Consider the following 22,281-nt stretch of genomic DNA (forward strand, 5'->3'; position numbering starts at 1 on the left):
ATGAAAGCACTTCCCCCCCACATTGCATTTGTTATGTTGCCTCTTTTCAAGTTTCACATCAGCTGTTCGGAAAGCGCTCTCTCCCTTGAGTGTCACTTACAGATTCTTGCTGGGTGAGTCTTTTAGGGCAAAAGAATGAAATGCTGGCCAGGTTCTGAATGTTCACTGCACCAACACGACAGTTTTCGCTGTCACTAATTCTTGCCCTGGTTTAAAGATTTATAATTTTTGTCCTTTAAGACACTTGGCTGAAAAAACAAAAAAACCAACACTTTGGAAAACCTGCTTATTGAATGAGTACATTGTTCTGTGTGAAAAGGAGTGATCCACTCCTACAAAATCAATGGAGTTTGGCACAGACTTCAGTGGAGCCACCATTTTAGTCTTTTGAACTGCTTTTGTCAGCTGTGGTTGCAACTCCGGACCATGAACAACCGTTCAACCTGAACCACGAATATCCAGCATTGCTCCAACATTACACATCTTGTGTTTTTTTACAATGTGTTAGTCTACACATTTCTAATATTTCCCAGCCCAATCAAGTCCTAACTGCAAAAATGTGTTGCCAATAAAAAATTGGACTGTGTTTAAACTGCTAGGATCTTAGACATGAAAGTTGTTGTATATATTTCATGCGTGCAAGAAACCTGTCTAGGAACAACCACCACTAAGAGTCAAGAAGTCAGGAGATTGCTTTTTGCACTTATAGAGCCATATTATAATACAATAAAGAAACACAAACTAGGCTTGGGGTTTTGTTTATTCATAGATAAGGTTTACTCTCATGAAAATACAGGAACGGTAAGAATTAATTATCTTATCAACTATCTGAACAAGTCACGGCAATCCTGGAAGAAACCTTTGTAATCCTCAGGTACACATGCTGATCTTTTTTTCTGCTCACTCGTGGTAAACTATTAGTCAGCCCATCCCCGTGGCAACTGCAATGTGATGAGGGAGGAATTCACCCCATGGTCTGCTAAATTTACACTTTGTAAAAATGTAAATGTTTCTTATAGAAGGAATTTACATGGCTCTGAAACACAGTCCAACTTTTCACTGATGTGGTAGGGGATGCAGAAGTTGTTGGCCTGGTTTTACAAAAATCTTTGAAAATGGGCCATAAAATAGCTGAGGAAACCCAAGAGGCACCCACACGTTTGGAAGCAGATTATAAGAGAGCTCTGCTGCTCAGCCACAATCAGCTCCCTGCTTTCAAAAGACACAGTATCAAATTCACATTTTTTTGCTCTCCTACAGGGAACGTGTAAGAGCTGAAATAAATAAATAAACAGAGCCCATGCCCAGGGAACCTTGACGTCTTTCCCATCATTGAGGCCAGGAGGCCCCTGCACTTCTCCCTTGGCTGTGACATGCCCAGCAAATATTTCCACCACCCACACTAGATTCATTCTTAACTCTCCTCACCCACTCATCATTACAGCTGTGCAAAGCATCCATTACAAACCCTGGAGCCACCCAAAAGCTACCTTTGTAACTTCAACCTGTGCTTCACACCCAGCGGGGATTGGTTGGACTTTTGGCTGCATTAACTTTTTGAGACAATTGATCCCCAGTTTTATGCATATTTGGGCCCAGGTTAAGGTGAATGAATTATGGGTTGCATAGTTTGAAAATCACTGAGAGGGTTTCTCATCACCTCACTGCATAGACCTCTGTCAATATTCATGGAAATTGAAAAAGATGTGGAAATTGAAAAAGTACACTGCAAAAGGGAATACTAATAACAGTGGTCAAATCCCAAATGAGCTCTTTGCGTTGCAAACAATTCCTGGTCTGAAGGACCTGGGCAGGGGGGAAAAGGAAAAAAAAATCTTTTAAAGTCTTTAACACTTTATTGCTTCAAAGTGTAAGTCACTCATAAATTTTTTATTACATTCCTTTATTTAGCACATATGCATGCCACTAGTGGTTCAATTAGACAGGAACTCTGCAAGGAGTTGCTGTAATGATGCTCTCTGGCAGGAAGTAGAGGGAAACCGAGACTTCAAATTTCCAAAGATGGAAAGTTAGATTTTTCTGTAGTCAAAATGAGAGATTTATTTGGTTGGTGGCAAAAGTTTGTGTCTGCAAAGTTTGGATTTGGGTGCTCACCAAAACTGAGTGACATCTTGCTCTGTCACCTTTCAGAACTGTGGGGAAATCTGCTTTAAAGCCACTGGCAGAACTTACAGATAAGCAAGTTTTTTTTTTTAATAACAAGCAGTTTGAAGGACAGGATTCAATTTAGGAGGCTTTATGGCTTTTTAGACAGGATTGAAGAAACTAATTTCACATCTTAATTTTTAAAGGCAGCCCAGACCACTCAAGGCAGAAGTACCAAACATGTCACTTAACATCTTGTAACAAAAGAACTTCCTTGGTTTCTGTTTGCAGCATGGCATATTCTTGTTTGCAAAAGAATCCTCTGTCATGAGTGAGCCCATGCAGAAGACTGTGACCACCTTACCAGATCCCAGCTGTGGAACACTCCTTCCTGCTGATACTAAAATATTAATTTCAGTGAGAGCCAGAGGGACAGCTTTTAGTGTGTGGCCAATGTTGCTTTGTCCTGTGGTGACTTCAGTTATCTTCTGAAGTCCTGTGATGCACCCGTTTATCAAAATGCCTTCAAGACAAGCAGATTTAAGGTTTGTAAATGTGTATATATCACAGAAAAAGTGGCTTGAGATGGAGTTATATTGTACTTAAGGTCACATTAAGAAAAGCAGGCATGGGGTTCAGCTGAGCAGGGGGAGATCCACAGTGCAAGAGTCTGAATTGGTCACCACAGTGTGAGGCACTATTGGCTCTCAGTTCTCCCAGATGTCTGGGAGAGGTAAGGTCAATCACAGCCTAGAAGTTTCTGTTTTTTCCCATTATCTCCACAGGGAAGGGGAGTGACTGAGCTTGGAGTGTATCTCGCTCCACGTTAGGTGAGGTTGCCAGTGTCTGGTGAATACACACAAGGTGGAATTTGGTGGATGAGGAAGGGAGAGAAAAACATTCAGTTGTGTGGAGGTCAGTGCTTTATCCTGCTCTGCTGAAAGCAGAATTCCTGCCTTGGTCAAAAATTAACAAGTAAAAATAGTATGGAAAGTTTGTCATGGAAACATTAACAAATTACAGAATCAGCAGTGGTTCTCTGTGAAGAAATAAGCCACAAAACCAACATGTGAGCAGCCCTGGATTGCAACACCAGAACCCCAAAGTGCATTTATAACAGCCCTTAGTCACCACTTTCACCGTGTCCATTTGTCCCAGCTTGGAGAAGTGCTGAGCATCCTCATCCCACATCAGCATCAACACCTTGAGGACTGATACCCAGGGGCAGAAAAAATACTACACGTTAATTTTTCCTGTCACACACATGTGGATGGCTGTGAATCATGGGAAAAAATTGCTTTCCAATAAATGATGTGAGACTAGAAAAGTGATAACATAATGCTTAATTTGAGAGTAAAACCCCTTTGGATTCGCTCCAGTAAAAGAATGATGCCACTCTAACAGCCCTGTTCTGAGGAGTCAGTTGGCATTTCCACTGGTAATCTTGATTCTTGGGATTGGGATTGGGATTGGGTCTGTCATTTCAACTCAGGCTGAGTTGTAACTTAGTGCAAAAAAGAAAAATAAATTGCTGAAATTATAGGTTTTCTCCCTCCTCTCTCTCTGCATCACAACAAAATCAGGTTTATTTTTTATAAGCTATTTGCAAAACCTCGCATCATAAACATCTTCCTTTTAAATGGATAGATAAAGAAAGGAAGACAAATGAAATGAGTTCAATATTTAAGAGATTTGCTGAACATAGACAGTCTTTCCTTTCCATAAGTTGCTATTTTTTCTTGTTAAAAAATGAGAAATATGTTACAAATCACACTTAATAACATGAGGGAAAAAATGCAGGCAATTAGTACTGAATGCTTCAGTAAACGTATCTGTTGCAGGAAGAGGTGTCATAAAAAATTAGATTTACTGCCACTGAAGTCAGCAAAAGCATTTCCATTGCCTCCATCTGGAGGAGGACTTGGTTCCTAGGAAGTTCACTCCAAAAGTGATTATCTTTATATCAGCAAGTCTAGGAGTGAGGGCTCCATGGCCTTCAAGATGAATGCTAGAGGGAATAAAGGGCTGTAAAATCCCTGTTTCTGCAATGATAAAGATGCTGGCCCCAGCTGAAACATACAGAAATTAAGTACAGTTATATGAGTTTGAAAATCTGACCAAAAATCTCAGAGTAACCACATTTGCAGTCCTACCACAGGTAAATCTTCCAGAGATCTTGTTACAACTGTGACTTAAATAAGCAGTCTGGGGCCTGTCTCAGTGTTTGTTATCAGATTGTTCAAATATTCCACTTGCATATATTAACTAAAGAAGGTCTCAGACCCTTTGTTCCACCTGTATACAGAATTTACCAAATTCACTGCTCATAGTCTTCATAATAGAGGTTGAATTGTCTGGGAATTTTCAAATAATCTTGTCAGACTGTGACTTTCAATTAATATAAAAAAGGACCTGTAAGGGCTTCCTTAAACTGTCTCATTTTTGGCCTAAAAAATAACCAGACTTTCAGTATTCTGTAATGGTTAGAGGTATTGGTGACAAGCTATTGTGGCCCTGCTTTCCAGGAACACAGGCAAGCAAATATCAATTCCACTTTCTTGTGTGCAATTTATTCCATTTTTTGTTACTTGAGATGACTACAATTGTGTACAGCTTTTAACAGGCATGAACTCACAGCTGCTCACTTTTGAACCACTGCTACATCACATTTCCTCTCTCATGGAAGGGGAGAAGGTTTCCTTGGTCCTGTTCCCCAGGAAAACTCAGGGACTGAAATTCCTCTCTCCAGGCTCTTCCCAACAGCTCCTGCAGGCTGCCCACCTTCCTCCCAGCCTATTCTGAGCCCCATCTCTGCTGCTTAGCCCACTCTGTCTTTTTTCCACATGCATCCCTGCCCAAAACAAAGTCTGCAAGGTTCCCCACCCAGATCTTTGGAATTCCTGGGCAACCTTACATATGCCTTTGTTTTGGGCAGGAACATGTGCTGAACTGTCTCCTCCAGCACTGCTGAAGAGAAGGGCAGTGGTTAAACCTACCATTTTCAACAGGGCTTAACCCAGCCTGTAACAAAACCCTCGGTGAAGGTGCAATTTCACAAACCCCGCTCTGTGTGTGTGTGTGCTGTGGGAAGGAATTTGAGAAATGGCCATCTTTCCCCAAATTTCCTGCTAGAGAGGAGCAACAATCAGGACCAGGTTCAGCTGAGATCTGTGTGTAGGAAAAAGGTTTCATTCTTAGCCTTTGGTTGCCCTTATGGTTTGTATTTCAGACTTTGGGGGCCTCAACAGATGTACAGGCAACTCCAGCTCTTTAGTTCTGAGCTGACCTGACCTCAGCACCAGTTTGGGAGCTGGGGAGGCCACATTCGGTGTGAAGTTGGGCTGTACCTTGCCCAAATCACAAGCCAAAGCTCTGCCTTCACTAGACTGTGGAATTCAGGGTGGTTGAATCACCTTTTGGGGGGGTCTCTTGACCGAGGCTTTGCCCCAGGAAGCTCAGCCATGCAGAAAGCACTGCCATGTCTGTCAATCCCAAATATTGCAGTGGTGGGTGGCCTTCATAAGACAGGGTTTGTGCTCTGGGAAGACTCATCCATAGCATGTTCTGTTTTTCCTGGGTGGCAAGGAGGTGATCTCCAAAGCAGTGTTGTAGCCATTGGCAATGGAATGGGCAGGAGGTGTTCCATAACTTGGCATCTTCTAAAAGACAGCATTTGTGTTAAGGTGGGTTATCACACATAACCAGCCTTAATCCCTTTTAAATGAAGGCTCTGTTTATGGCTCATCAAGGTCAGGACTGTAAATCCTGGAACAAATCACCAGGTATAATGAAAAGGAATAATGCCAATTATATTCTCCAGCCATTTTTAGTACTTGAAACGTGGTCTCTGTACTCCTTGGACTTCTCTCAGGGAAGTACAGATGGTATCTTTGTGAGGTACTAGTAACCTGCTTATTACAGTTTTTACCACTTGCTTGAAATTCATGCCATTATTAAACATTGTATATGGCATAACAAACCAGGTAATTATTTCAGTTTTTCAGCGACATGTTCAACAGAGCTTTGGAAATATTTCCAAAGAAATTTCTAACCTTTATTTACCCTTTGTAGATAATTTCACTTTGCTTCACTCACACTTTTTGTAGTCAGTTGCTAGCAGTCATTCCCAGTTCACCGTTGGGAATTTCACAGGAATGGAAGGTTTTCTATATGTGTTGCATAAAATTTTGGAAACCAGAATGTCTCTAATCTTCATCACATGACTTTGCAAAAGAAAATCAATTCTGAGAGATAAAGTACTTCCCTCAAATAAAGACAACAAAACAAAATGTGGTGCAGAAGTAGCACATGATCTGATTCCTTACAGGAAATTATATACAAACCTTTCTGTTCAAAGGTAATTTCTTCACATTAGATTGAATACTTTAGTTATTTAAAAAAAATAACTAAGTTAAAAAAAATATCTAATGACAAAAAAAGAGAAAAAAAGTCTGTGGCTTTACTACAGTTAACTGGGCTATGTGTATTCTCTCAGTACAGCCAATTATTGTAGTTAAGCCAGCAGTGCTTAACTAGAGAAATTCTGCCTAGTTAGAGTGTTGGCTGTGTGACAGAACATGCATAAAGCACAGTAAATAGCATTGCTATGTGTAGAAATGTTTAATTCTCTCAGTTACAGAGGTTTATCAAGTCCAGTATATAATCTTAGGCTGGAAAGAAAGATAAAGAAACTTTGCAGGTAAGGAACAGTTTCCTGACAGGATCTTAAGTGTATTAATAGATTGGGATACTATTTTTTTAAATATTTTCCACTGAGGTTTAGGGGGAAAATAATAGAGTTGGTTTTTCCCTCATTATTTGGTGGTCCTTCCTTGAAACTTTCCAAACCAAAGCCATTTCTCACATCTGGCTGGAACACAGATCTTTAAGACATTCGAGTAATTCAAATCAGATGTAAAAAGCTAAGCTACACTGTATGAAATTCAAGAACAATATAGTTACAGGGTTAGAAAAGTCTGCAATATGGCACCTCTTTTAATCAATACCAGCCTCAGTTTCGGTTTGTCTGCAACTACAAGACTATAATTAAGAGTGATCTACTGCATTAATTATTTCAATACCCAGCATAGCAAGTTACTAGATTAGTGACACTTTGCATTTGCAGTATCATTAACAATTTGTTTCCCCTATGCTCTGGGTGAAGTCTACAGCAACGTGGCCTGAATCAGATTCCAGTTCCAATGGAAAATATTGAAGATCACTAATATCAATAAGCACTTCCTTATCCCTGCCATTTGGAACTGCCTGTATTGACTTTCACTGCATTCCAGGAGTTCTGCCTGTACCCAAACCATAGCTAGTCATTAATTTCCATTAACTAAGCCACCACTAAACGCCAATTAAATTATTTCCAATAAATGCTCCATTAATGCCTGTTATCTGCATTTAATTCCCATTGATTCTCAAAAGCTACCATGGAGCTTAATTGCTGCCCCAAGAAGAGCAGCTTCCCACAGGTGTCATCGGGGCTGACTTCTCCCCTGCTGCCAAGCACGAGGGAGCACTGCTACACGAGGCTGCCGTGCAAATCAATGGCTAAAAACCCAAACAGTTGCAGCTGGACTTAACCAGAAAACAGAATTTATCTCACCAGCAAGTGCCTGCTCCTCCAGGATACTGTTTCAGTGGGCCAGAAAATATTTAAGGGCTTTTTCTCAGACTTAGCTTGTGAAAATAAAAGCGACACAGTATTCTGGCTCGTTCCAGCTCAGTAAAAAAATACCATCTGATAAACAGAAGTTCTAGACCCAGGGAAAAATCAGTGTGATTGTTTAATCCTTTTCTGATCCTTATTATAATTTTTCCATACGAATATTTTTGACCAAGGGAAAAAAAATCCAAACCTTTACCTGTAGGATTCTTTTGAGTATTTTTTGGAAAGCATAGGTTCTCAGCAACACTTTTAACTCCTTAGGAATACATCACCTTTTAAAGATATCTTTTGGTATTTAACATGCAAGTCAGTTACACTTAAACTCTCAGAAACTGCCAATTCAAGAAAACAAAACATCTGCCTAACAGTGATGAGCTTGACTAATGTTCCTTTTGAAGAGAAAAGCAAAAGAATTGGCTTGCTGAAAATTGAATGTTAATGTATTTTTAAAACAACATTTTCAATTTTACATTCCAAAACATTTCCCCCTATTTTCCACACTATTTCAAGTTGACATCTAAACTAAATCTTTAGCTTTTATTCAAACAAATCACTTGATTGACCAACAATTACTGTATTCATAATCATGCTTTGTAATAGCTTTCTGGATTGTTTTATTGCTTTCATTAGGAGTGGAAATAAAACTCAACCATAGGACATTCCCTGAGAAGGAAAAATCTGGATCTCACAGGGCTTTGGTCAGAGCATTTTTTCATTAGGTTCACTTTCTGAAGATGTTCGGTGCATTATCCAAAAAGTCACTCCAAGCTAGTCCTGTGCAAAAGTTGCCACACATCCCACATTGTGCTATGGTCAAACCTCATGTCCATTATTAAATGACAGCAGGATATGGCTTTTCCTAGGGTTTTGTTACAGCCTGATGTTGTTTAACAGCTCAGCATTCACACAGCAAATGTAACACGTGTTCATTATCTGCCTTTGGGGCTGTACAGGCAGAAACTACCACTGGACCCAAGGCTCCCAACATGAAAACCCAGTTGTGCAGCTGTTCCTCCATCTGCACTGCCCAGCGCATTCCACAGGCTCTGCCCTGCCTTGAATTGCTTCACTGCAGCCAAATCTCAAGGTGACAAAGTCTTGGGCAAGAGTTCCCCACTTTGCATCTGAAAGACAAGCAGCACCTCCAGGAACCATCCCGCATGCTGGGGGTTATGGGCTCCTGGCTGGGAGAGGGAGCAGAGCTCCCAGGCAGCCCTGAAATGCATCCAGGAGGGACCCACTTCCCCTGATGCTGTCAAGAGCTGCTGAAAGGACCCGAACAAAGGAAACCATCTGCAGGGTACGAAAAGAAGAAATTGTATTGGTTTGGAAGAATTTATCTCCAGAGACCTGATCTATTAACTATCTGCACAGGCCAAGGTATCAGTGGTGAGAGACATTATCTGCACTTCCTTTTGGTTGCTTCCCTCTCCTGCCAGCCTTGGCTCTGCCTGGTCAGGGCTGAGCCTTCTAATGTTTCATGTAAATCCTTTGTAATAAACAGAGAACACACAAAGCAAGAAAATATATATTTCTTTCTAGTCCTGGAGCTTTTTGTGTGTTTCAACCCATATTTATTGGTGGAAACCTCTACACATGCTTGAATCCTAACCTGCTTCCTTGTAGGACTAAGAACTTATTGCTTTTGAATGTCTCAAACGTTATTACTGTTGTTATTATTGTCACCATTATTATTTCCAATTTTTAATTTAAATTATTATTTATTTGGATTATTGGATATCCCACATCCTTTGCAAGCAGTGGAGATGAGATTTGTGTCTCTTTTTCCCTCTGACAGTCCTTATACAGAAAGTGTAGGGAAGAGCATATTACAAAGACACAGAACAAAATGAAAATAAAATAGGATGAATATTAAACTCTGCATTTTTGATGCTATAACATGCATAGTATCTCCTACTACTGCTTGCACCTCTTGAGCCCATTTTCCCAGATAATTTAACCTTGAAATCACAGACTGTGACCAATATTTTACGGCACAGCACCAGATAAGGTCATACTTGCTTTTCTCCAAACTCTCTTTTCAGAGATTCTCAGGTCCTCTGGAGATTCAGAGGAAATTTTGCCTCACAAAACAACCTCCAGAGATATGAACCTCCAAAACTTCACCCTCCGTTATGAAATTTGCAGTTTTCTGGGCTCTGCGACATGGAAGCCAAGACGGGGTTACTTTGGGCAGATGCTAGTTCTTGCCACAGCTTCTACTGTTTTCCTTTCACACTCAAATTACCCTGGAAGCCCTGCCCAGGGGGCAGGTGCTTTCAGGAGATAAGGAGCAGCTTGGGAACTTATCCCAGTGTACAATAAACTTGACATTTATTGACATACAATAAACACACCCAGTAGAGTTAAACTAATGGGCCACCACAGTCCTGTAGCCCTCCCAAGCTTTTCTCTGGTTGTTCTGCAGCAGCTCAAATTTAGTGGAGCTAAAGATGCTCCCTCTAGACGTTTTTTTCAGTTTTGCACATGCAGGCATTCACTCAGCCCTGGGCAGTAAATTCAGAGTAGAGTGGCATTGGCATGGAGGATTCCCTTCCCACCTGGATTCCTCCACCAAGGGAGGACTTGGACATACACATTATCTACTCACTGAATTTTATCAAGTTTCAGGTGCCTTTAGGCATGTGCAGGGTTTCAAAATGCAGAGACTTCAAACAAGGTTTTAGGGCTTTAGTTTTAGTTTACAGGCATAGTGCCTGAATTTGACTTCTGTACCACTTTATATTCCTAAATCTGACCTAGCCCTTAGTGACTAAGTGGCAGAGATTAAAATAACCACCCTTGGTAATTCTCTAAATTCCTAAATTAAAAGCACTCCTCTGAGATACATAAATTATTTACCTGTTTCACATAGACCAGAAAATCAGGACCAAAGTCCAAGCAAAAATGACATATTAAAACACCAGCTGAAACAGAAGGTTCCAGCTGTTTCAAATGCCACTAAACCACAATGATTATTGTTAACATAAATAAAACAAAATCTTAATCTAGTTTTACCAAGGAGTTATTTTCATAAGCAAGGAGAAGGATGGCATACTGGGAACCTGTTTCTCATGTACTGTTAGAAAAACCTCAAACAGCTCCAAATGCATCTAACAAACAACTGAATTTGGTCAATTCACATGGAGAAAAAAAAAAAAAAAGCTGTCAAACCAAAGTTTAAATTATGTCCTTGCTAAGTAACTTGTGGTGGGGATTTTATTGGACAATGTCACTTCCTTGTGACCACCACAAATGATAACAGTTGCAAGAGCTTTACAGTCACTAAACCAAAGGAATGGCTGGAATTTTGGAAAAATCTTTACAGCATCAGCTCAGGCTGACATTTTGTACTTTACAAGCTATCTTTAAGCAACTAAATAGGTGAGAGAGCACTCCAGAAGCTGGCAAGACAAAGGAAAATATATCAAAGCATGCAAATGCCAAGCTGCTGTACTTTTGCTACACTCCATGGTTGTGGTGAAGGGTTTGGGTTGTTTCATTTGCAGACTTGTGGCTCCCTTCATTCCAGTAGCAAAAATGCCAATAGCATTTCTAAATTAAACCCAGCATCTTGTGCCTTCTACTTAGGACAGCTTTTTCTCTGGCCCACCACATCTCCAAGCACAATGCCAGTTCTCTCTTACCATCTGTGTAAACTTCCCTCCACTGCTTCCAAAAGTGTCTTTTTTTTTTTTCCGCTGCTGGAATGCTCCACTCAAGGAGAAAATGTTCAAGATGAGCTCAGTGAGCAATTTTGTTTTTCTTTTTTGCTAGCTGAGTTAAATTGATCATAAAAAGTTCCCCTTCATTTTTTTTTCTCAATTCCCACTATTATGATACTGTCCGAAATGGTCTCTGAGAACCCAAAATCTGGTTCTTTATGATTGTGGAAGGAGGAGGAAGAGCACTGAAGTTTGATGCTGTTTGAAGAGTCATTGCAATTCCTCATCATTCCAAAAGACTAATGGCTAAAGGAAGATATTTTTAAGGACACCAAGGAGAATGTCTGCAGCAGTACATGGCAAAGGGAAACCTGAACTTTCTGGAAGTAAAGCACTGAAGCAGACAAGCCACAGGGCAGGACCTTGCCCTCCAGGAATGTCCTGCCTCAATAAGAATCCAGGAATGTGCTGCCTCTTGTGGGATCCAGACTTGGATCTCTCCATGGCAGCTAATGGATGGTGCTTTGAATCCCAGTGATTTTCACCAGGATTCTACATCTTTTAGGAGATTTTGATCTATTGCCTCTAGTGGTTTATCCTGGCATTTCTCTGCAAAGTTTGTACCACTCCAGTAGCTACCAGGAGCTGCTGGAAACTGCATGGGGACAGTTAACAAGGTGCAAAGGGTTGGAAATGTACCTTAGTCCTATAAATAGGCCAACACCACACCTATGGGGATGATGTAAGAGAATGTCTGTGTTTCCCTCTGAGCAGCATCTCCAGACCAGCTGCTGACACTTTGCTGGTTGCATTTCACTTGTAACATTTCAGCTCTTGCCAACAGGATTTTTCTCACCCTCTCTGCAGATGGCCAGGTGTTGTTATCACTCCACCCATGTGCCTGAGCCCGCTCACGGTCCTGCTCCTGGCAAAATTCAATCTTTGCTCATTTCTTGACCCGTGCTCATTTTTGCATTGCTTTTTAATTAATCCACGCTTAACTGAAGCTCCTGCCATAAATCAATGATTTCCTTTCAGGTCTTGTTAAAGATTTTTCATTTCCCTAAATTTGCAGCACATTGCTCTGGAGCTGTTAACAGCACACTTTCTTCTCATTATCAAATCAGCGAGCAACGGGGTCAATGAAGCAAAAAAACACAAACCCAGCACTGAAGACCTTCAGGCTTAAAGACATTTCTATCTGTCCCTGACACGCTGCAAATGAAAACATGTTCTCTTGCCACCGTGGAAGCTATAGGCCAGATCCTCCCTGGGTGTAAAGCACCAGGTTTTGGGACACACACATAATTTCCTGATTTACACCAGCAGAGTATTTGGCAATTACTCTGTCTACTCTCTAGTCTGTGAAACTGCCCCTCAGACAGGAACCACTGGAGTTTTCAAAATGCAAATTTTCATACCATTTTATTTTGGCAAGCAGAATGTGGAGTTCTGTGCAGAGTTCTTCAGGGGATGCTCACATTGAGGATCCCTCTTTGTGCCACTGCTCAGCATCTCATCTCTTAGCAGTTTTATTTAATAAAGTTCTAATCATCAGGGTGTTCAGTTTTCATCCTAGGGTTCAATTTTCATCATGGGGTCCAGTTTTCAAGTCACTGGCAAATGGAAAGAGTCTTAAAAATTCCCAGACTTCCTAATAGTGTTTGCTTTAAAAAGACAAGATGAATAAATCACACAAGAGAGTGGTGAACATATCTACCTGTTTTCCTAAAGGGCATGAGAGGCAAATCAGTATTGTGTTCAGTGAAGGAAAACACAAATTAAAACCCATTTTAAGATAGTTTATCAGGGTGACCACACGTTCAGCAAGGTCTGTGAGCTGCTCACACCAGACCTTAGCCCAGTTAGTTACACCATGCTCTGTGGCTCAAGCCCATGCTCACCAGGCATGTGAATCAAATTAAACTTTTAACTTCTTTTCTCCAGTTACCCTTCTGTGAATTTGGGTTGAAATTTTCAGAAGATTGCACGCGCCATTCCTATGATTATGCATGTAATCAATTAGTTATTTATGTGCACAACTACTGTGACCAGGTATGCAAATCTCCAAGCAGCTCTTGCCATTTCCTGATAATTTAGTCCTTTGTCGTTTATCCACCAACTTTTGTTCGAAGCACCAAGTTCATGGAAATTTAACTCATTTGAAACATATGTGTAGATCTATAGGAACAGCCCAAAAGCATCACAAAGAAAAAGGATAACCTTGTTGTTAAGGCAGGAGAGCGCGAAATCTGGTTTCCATTCTGAGTTCTGCCACACATTTCCTGTGTAACCTTGGGCAAGTCATGAACTGTAACCCAGCTCAGTGGAGCTGACCTACATGGAGAAGCAGACAGAGCCATCCTTACTCAGAGAGGTTATTGAGGCATTTTGTGGGTTAGTACGCAGGAAAAATATCAGAATAAGTAAGTGGAAGGTGCTAAAAAATTATAAGATGTCAGCAGAGGTAGATCAGTAATGAGAGATGATCTGTACTCAGTGAAAAAACAGCAAGTGAAGGGGCAAATTGAGAATTGAGCAAAGAAAACAGCAAATTCAAGCAGGGAGATGAAAGAGAACCAAATGGTAACAGTGAAAATGAGCAGGCATGTGAGTAATTAACCTTTATACAGCAATTTTTACTGTCCTGCTTGGTCTTGTCCTTTCACAAAGGGCCACAGTGTCAGGAGATATTTGAGAAGAACTGAGCTGGTTAACATGGCACTGGCCACCTCACAGGCTGCCTGATTGGCATGAATTACTCTCCATTAATCAGGGTAATCCTGACAGTGTTATTAATGCCAGGTATTGACCAAAAGCTGGTGGCCATTCACAAAATTGAAGCAATTATTGTAGCTGTGTTCATGTAGGGGGAAACTTGCACTCTTTGTTTCCTTATACACCAGAACTGCAGAGCTGCAAAATCAGTTCTGTGGCTGCCATTGCTTCCTCCTTTTTGAATAAAACAGAATTAGATCTGCACATTATTTCACTAAATGCTTGGGGTATGGCCTTGTGGGAGCCCTGCAAATCATAACATATTCTGAGAGAATATATCTCCTGTAAAAAATTACCTGATCTTGTAGCTGACCTAGATATGGCACTCACACTGACACTCACACTGCTCCAATCAATCTAGAGCAGACTGATTGCAGTATCTGGCCCAAATTTTTGACTTAATACAGCAAAATGTTCAGTATCCTCAGATCCAACTGGATTTAAATGTTCCAACTGGGGCTCCATGTAGCAAAGTTCCTCTTTGATTAACAAAAAAAAAATTTCCTGGTGAGAAATGAAACCGAGTTTTTGGGATGCATTAAAGATTGTAGCTCTTCACCTCTAAAAAAATAATTTAGTGGGTCTTCATTTCATTCATTATATGCCTTGGAAAAATTTGGAAATAAGAAAAATGAACATTGAATGAACAAAGATAATTCTGATACATTAATTTTAAGGACTTCTGTGCTTCTGAGAAATGTTTGACAATATTCCTTGATACAAACCCCTAAAAGAATTGTGATCCAGTCAGTCTGGAGGCAAAGGAGCCTCCAACTTCATCCCAACCTGTTCCTTCACCCCAGCATCCTGCATGGAAAACCACAGAGATTCCCATTACCTGCTTGGAAGTGAGAAGGCTGCAAGGGATGGGTGTGAGTGCATCAGTCTCCCAAGTCCCCTGGAATCAATCCCTGTTTGATTTGGAGCATATCTTTTGGAAAAATACATCATCTTGATTTTCCAGTGAGGAAAAATAGTCTATAAACATTGGGAAATTATTTTAATGGCTAATTAAACTCAATTAAAAACCTGTGATAATCAGAAAAGAGCTTCACAGGGGTCCTTATTGCCTACAGAGAAGGAGCCCAGATTTATTTGTTTTTTACAGGTTAATTGCACCTGTGTGACATCGCTTATTTTTTTATACAAAAACACACTGTAAAACCCTGACCAGCAGAATTATTAGAAGAGTCACCACTCCCTTCCAGATCTTGTGAGGTGTTTAAACATAATCAGAAATATTGAGATAACAGGCATATGCTGTGGGAGCAGTTCCACCACGCTTCAGCTGCTCTTCATTCCTCTATCTGAGCTAAAGTCGCTGGGAAAAAACCAGGCACTTCCAGAACACGATTCATTGGATCTTAGTTAAGCACCTGCCTCGTGTTTGGAGGCATGAATCACACTTGCAGTATGTGTGGCAGCTAAAATTTGGGTCCTGGCCCTCGTGCTGGGTGGAGCAGCTCTTCCTGATGGAAAACGCTCCGCCAGGCGCAGCGGGGAGCGCCTGGGGACAGTGCCTGCCATGAGGGATCTGCCTGAGTTCCTCACCTGCTTTGGGTGCTGCCTTCAGCTGTCAGTGTTTCAGCCCAAAGGCCCGAGGAGCCCCTAGACCTGGCCCAACCATACGTTCCTGAGCACTCATCTATCTCTCTTTGTTTGGACAAATTATCTCCTCCAGCACGGCAGAAATACCTCCCTCCCTCCCGCTCTGGGTTTTTGTAAGCAGTCATCACTTTAGAATTTGATCTCCAGGGGAATTCCTTCCAGCACAAATGGAGGTAGCTCTGGGAATAATGCTCCTTAAACTGCAAGTTCCTTAAAGGAGAGCTCCATCCTTCATTTTCTCTCAGTGTTGTGCTCACCTACAGGCCCTAGAGAGTTAATAACCACAACACAGAGTTACACAGGTGGAAACTTAAAACAAGAGGTCAGATGGGAAACTCAGCTTTCGTCCATGGCTGGGGTCATCACTGGAATGCAGAGATAATTTCATTTATAAAAGCCTCATTAATTGTAGCAGGAATATCATCTACCCCCTTCTCCACTCTCCAAAGAAATTACCTAATAGTTTCTAATTGAGATGGCCTTTAAAGGAATTTGGGTTTGATTCAGCCATCATCTCAGAATAAGGAGAAGTATTTTACTCTTCAATTGTAATTTTCATTAGCAGTCTAATGCAAGTTGAAATTCACACCATTCCTCAACCCAAAACATGCTTCTTAAATTTTCACTTCCTTTGATAATAGAATAGAATACATAGGTGAAAGTAATAATCTGCTGTACCTCTAACTCAAGATCCAAAAAGTTCCTTAAGAAACAGGATTTGATTTCCAGGCAGGGAGGATGAGCCAGAAGGAGCTCTAGGCCTTCGTCTGGAATCATACAACAAGCCAGCAATTGCCTTGGGAGTAAAATACAGGTGTACTGTTTAACTTCCATGGGCCAGCCTCTAACCAACACTACCATCCCGATTCCTTCTATCTGCAGCTATATCTGATTTTAGCAATGTTATGAAAGTGCAAGGTTCCGAAGAAGAGCAAATTGTCTTACTTGAACCTGTCAAGTATTAAAATACCACTTTATTTTACTTTTATGGGTAAGAAAATGTCTATTCCACCTGTCAGTTCCTGCCACAGAAATAATAATTAACAAACCTCATTGCTCGTGTCTGGTGTCAAAAGATCTGGTTGAAAGATGAAAAATGTGGTTTAGAATGGAAAAAACATTCAGCTATTTATGACAAATATAATTGAGGTAGATTTTCTTTCTGAGTCCTCTGATGAAGCTTTTAAAATATTATTTGTTAATTAAAGAGTGTCTTCTTGGTGTACTCATTCAAAAGTAGCACTTGGGTCTGACCCAAGGAGGAAGGGGCTGTTTCAGGAGGGTACGGCCCAGCTACAGGAAATTATAATGGAGATGCCTGCAGAAGCCACAGAGATTTCTCCTTTTGTCTTCAGACAGATGACAAGGACCAGGATTCTTTCATACATAGAAAGAAACAATTGCTGGGTGCTTGAAGGAAATTCAGCTGAGCCCCAGATACTGTAAACTACGGATCTTTTGTTCATGCAGAAGGAAAATATGATGGTTGCAAGACCCACATATATCAATATTGAGTTTTTCGAATAAGTAGGCAAAAGCTTTCTCTTTTTTGTGGGGTTCCTCCCACAAAATGCCTTGGGAACTTGCTGCAGATCCCGTCAAGTAGTTGCCCTTTTAGTTCGGACTAAAATACGTCTATATTTTTCTCCTCCCCAATTAGATAATCTTTATTTTCCATTCACCTCAGGCCTAGCTGCATCACTTTGACCTCTCTGTGAGGCCTGGGTAAATCCTGGAGATGCTGGGCCACAATTCTTAAGAAGGAAACTTCAAGTTCTTTCCGCTTCAGTTGTCCTTCACATGTCTGAGGCAGTTAAGGCTGCTGCCCCATAGTCTGCATGGCAGGAGCTGTGTGCTGGCTGTAGCACCCATTGTCTGCATTTTTCCTCTTGTTAGTCTCCTTGACCTTTCATTGTCTTACTCCTGCAGTGTCAGGTCAGACTTAGTGTAGGTCTCCCTTCACTAAGGACCCCTTTCCTTTCGTGGATCACTAAGCAGGACAATTGCTCTATCCATCTTTTCAGGGTCTATTGTCAGGCCCCCCCATGAGCTGAGAAAGGTTTGATTCACTGGGAAACCATTTTGGTCAAAGGGAAACCTGACTATGTGTCCTTTTAGGAACTCTGTCTTAATCACTGACTTTTTTATCTGGGATATGAAGAGGATTCAGGAGATCAAAAGGTTTGGGAGTACATGGGTTTGACCACATTTTTCCTGGAAATAATGGGAAACCTCCACTGAAAAATGAGCTCTGTTACAATGGGCAAACAAGAAGGAAAGCCACACAGTGTTCCCAGAGCATTCTGAATCGTCAGACCTTCAATAGCTTCCATAGAGAAGGGAAAAAGTAAATAGAAAATGTAAATGGAATGTAATAATTAATGGACCTAAAGAAACAGACTCATTTGATTTGCGCATAATCGCTGCCTTTAAAAAAGAGATAAGTCAAAAGGGATCGACAGAGCAGATGGAGGAGGCTGAGGACTGGAGGTTCAGTCTGGCTGGGTGTGCAGTGGGTGTGTGTGGGTTGCTCAGGATTAGCAGCTTGTCTCACCTCCACCAGTGGTTCCACATCCAGCAGCCCCACGTCCTTCCCAGGAAGTGCCACAGAGATGCTGCTGGAACATCACCATGGAGCTGCGCTGGGTTTGAAGGGCCTGCCTTTGGCGTCAGGCATTCATCCATGGTCCTGCTGGTGCCTTGAACATCTCCTCCTGCATGGAAACCCTGACCATTATCAGCAATTATGAAGCCAAATTATATAAGATAATCATGAAACTTCTACACCATCCCCATCCATGAAGCTCTTGAAACAGAGATGTAGGCGCCTCTTTATTTTCCAAATATCAAATCATTTATTCCAAGGACTTGCTGAAAAACAGGAAGAATGAAAATGCCTGTTTTCCTGCAGTGTGGCTGGGACCCTTTTACCTACTCATGTGCCAAAATACTTTTATAAATGAACATTTAGCTCTTCCTTCAAGCAGCCATTACCTCTGCACAGAGTCAGCTCAAGCCTCTTTGAAAAGCAAAGCTGAAAGTTGCAGTGTAAGATAAAAGAGAGGAAATGGACTGGTCTTGGGAAGGCAGGCAAGCAAAGGGGGGAACTCAGACAGAAAACCTTGGAGAGCTGGACTCATATTCCTGTTATCAATAAGATGAAAGAAAAAATGTAAGCAGAAGCCAGTGACTCAACTTTTCCCTTTGACCCAGGCAAAGTCAACAGGGAGCCAGATTGTTTGCCTTTCTCCAGGAATCTACTTTCCCCAGCAATTATCTGAGCTTCTCCTTACATTTTTTCTCCAAAATTTTTAGCAGGAGCAATTTAGGATTTTGCTTTGTAAAGTACCCCAATTTGAGCTAAAGTTTGTATTTAAATTTCAGCACGTGCTGAGACATTTACCTGAGTAAGAGAAAAAAATGTCAGTTGGATATAGTGAGCACTTCTGCACTGGCTTTTGGATGAGGAACTACTGCTGGCCCTAAACAAGGAGATTAAACATTTCTTCTCCAATTAAAAAAAAAAAAAGAGAGAGAGAGAGAGAAAAAAATCCTTTCAGAAAGACAGGAAAGTCAAAGTAAAAGAAAAAACCTTTTTGCCATGAAGAATGAAAAGTGGTAACATCTACATCTGTGGTATTTCAGATGTACTTAAGTGTAGAATTCAATGGATATTAACTGTTCCAGTCTTCTACACTGAAATTGCTGAAGCTGGCATTTCTTGGATGAAGCACAGACATTATCCTTGTGATATTTACACAAAGTGTGATGAGGAGAATTATTATTTTTTTCTTTATTGGCACATATTGCCACGGAAGGAATGACAATATATACAGTAACTTCAGTGCCACCTTAATTTACTGCTGCCATTTGATTTCCCAGTGTCAAGTGATAACTCCAGGTCAGCAGTGTCACTTGCTGCCAACATTAACAAGTGGAAGTGTCCAGGATATTAAATATGCTTGGATTTACATATGAGAGGAAGGGGAAAAGTGATACAACCATTTCCTGTACTGTAGAAATACCAGAATATCATTTTAGTTGAGCTGTGACTGGCTCACTGACAAAGTTCTCCTCCACAAATGTCTTTAGTCCTGATCCTTAATGACACTAAATATCGATTTTCTATTAATGAGGTCACAAATATAAGAGAGAAAAGAAGTGATAGGTGAAGGAAAACACAAGTATTTCTGTGATCTGGTGGAATCAGTGTAGCTGCAGCCTCAAATTCCCGGAGTCAGAGAGAAATACTGTTGGATATACTCCAGCCATATCAGGGAAGGCCTTGGCAAAAAGCAAGTGCATGATTAAGATTATTTGGAAAACCGTTGAGTTTTATGCACACTTTAAGCTTGATCAAGAGAGCTTTGCTGAACAGGTCTAAGGATCTACTGACTGTCTTGTGTATTTACAGAAATTTTGTCCAAGAACATCCTGGAAGAAATACCTTTAAGTGGGCATGAGGAATTGTTTTTCCATTTCTCTGATGACTGCCCCTCTTTGCCTGTGGAAACAGCAAGTTGTCCCAGGTACCCTCACAGCTCAGTCTTTCCTGATGAGCTAACTTGGGTAAAATTTGTTACAGCTCCCAGGAGAAATTAATTCCCCTAATTAGATTGAAAATTTAACTTTGCACAGCTAAGTAATTTGGAAAGTTTCATCTTGCCCTCTTCGCCAGCAGATTGGTGAAGGCAGGACCTCCAACAAAGTCATGGCAAAAGGAGGAGGGTCACCTTTTCCATTTGCACTGTTGGATCAGGAAGAGGATGATTTACTCTCCCCATCCTAAATTCCTATGGAAATGAACAATCCTGTTCCTCACAAAGGACTGCTGCACATTTAACTGGAATGGCAATATGGTCACTTGCATAGCTGAAGACATAAGGTTTGTAATATAATTGAACTAATTGCTTCCAGAGGGAAAGAAACAGAAAGAAGCTATAAAAAGGTATCCAACATTTGAAAATCAGATTTCCCCCCTCCAACCCCAACTAATTATGTTTGCAGAGCTTTAAATGTCAGGTGGAACACAAATTATTAACTATTTTTCTTGCCATCATGTGCATTTTTTGTCTTTTAAAAAATCTTTTTTCTGCTACTGGCTTATGCTAATAGCTCCAGTAATAAAATACACTACAGACAGGTGAGCAAAATGAGTGTGCATTCTGACTAGCTAGATTCAATTAGCAACTAACTCCTGATGTAGTATTTGCAATTTTCTAATCGAGACACTAAGTAAGTGCAAACTTATATTAATTCCTCTTTTGTAATAGCAGGGCCAGTAGCTGGTTAAAGTCACAGGAAAGATTCCCATTAACTTCAGTGGTCTGTGAATCTAGCTCTTGATATATATAGAAGGCCCCTGAAAACAGAGTTTTGTTTTTTAATGTATTGTCTCATTTGTTGAATAGCATGGCTTACTGCCCAGTGTTATGGCAGTTCACAATGACTATTCTTCCCACCCATTCTCCTTCTCCTCCTTCCATTAAAAAGTGATGGGTCAAATTCAAATGTTTTGGAAGTTCTGTCTGGTTTTGATGTGACGGTACATAAAAATATCTACAAAGTGGTTATTAGGGTGCTTGGTGTGGCTGCATTTGTCCTGGAGAAACCTTCCCCTCCTCTCTGAGGGCAGCAGCCCATTTTGTGGCAAGGCTGGCAGCTCTACAAGGTCTTCTTTGAGGCAGGCTCCACTCCCTCTGCCCCTGTGGTACATCCATCATCTTTGGTTTTCCTTTCCAAAATGCTTTTCACAAAAGTCACTTCCTTGTTTCACATTACTCCACGCTTTGTGAATTCAGACTGAGACATGCTGTGAACCAGATCCATATCTGGTGTAAATCAGAATCATCCTGCCGCTCTCAGAGAAGCTGCAAAATTCTGTACCCATGGAGCATCTTGCCCACGAACTTTCTGCTCAAAGGGGCAGTTTTGGTGGAGTGAAAAAGGGTTAATGTGTTTTGGGGAGAGATATTGGCAGGAACACCAAATTGCAAGTCCCACCTAACCACAGGATGTTGTACTTCACAGATTTTGACATCTCTGTTCTGCCTAATGAGATGATTTTTTCCTCTGAAAAAAAAAAAAAAATTATCCTTTTCTGGGTACTAGAAATTGGTGCAAAGCAAAAAAGAAAAAATAAAAAAGGACCAGGCTGATGAGAGGTCAATTAGTATAATAAAATAACCCTGTATAAAAAGATATTTTGGGCTCCCATTTCCTTATATAACCCGCCACCCCAAGGACCTTTTGAAAAAGTTCCTCAAAGTTTATTCAAAGATACATTTTGGTTAGGTTTACAGTATTTGTCACTTGCTGGCCAAAAGTGACAGAAGGGATTTCAGTGTGCTGCTCTTACTGTGGTGACACTGCCTTTAATTTAGAGTAAGTGATTATACATGTTTGACTGTCAAATCACTGCATGCAGCTTTTGTGGTCGGGGGCTTGTTT

At 40.9% G+C, this 22,281-nt stretch overlaps 1 long non-coding RNA gene across 2 annotated transcripts in view; it reads right to left on the bottom strand.

Annotated features, from left to right (window-relative positions):
• LOC116183766 (uncharacterized) overlaps positions 1 to 22,281 on the bottom strand; it is a 44,106-nt gene that overhangs the window by 12,211 nt on the left and 9,614 nt on the right. Inside the window, exon 2 of one of the 2 annotated variants that reach the window (XR_014955514.1) lies at positions 1,064 to 18,545. The exons of the other annotated variant lie outside the window; for it this stretch is intronic. This is a non-coding gene — a long non-coding RNA (uncharacterized LOC116183766). Of the gene's footprint in view, positions 1 to 1,063; positions 18,546 to 22,281 lie in introns of those variants that run through there. 2 annotated transcript variants of the gene reach the window in all.

Source organism: Lonchura striata, chromosome 5 (genome assembly GCF_050655825.1).
Source record: "Lonchura striata isolate lonStrDom1 chromosome 5, ASM5065582v1, whole genome shotgun sequence".
NCBI classification, from domain to species: Eukaryota; Metazoa; Chordata; class Aves; order Passeriformes; family Estrildidae; genus Lonchura; species Lonchura striata.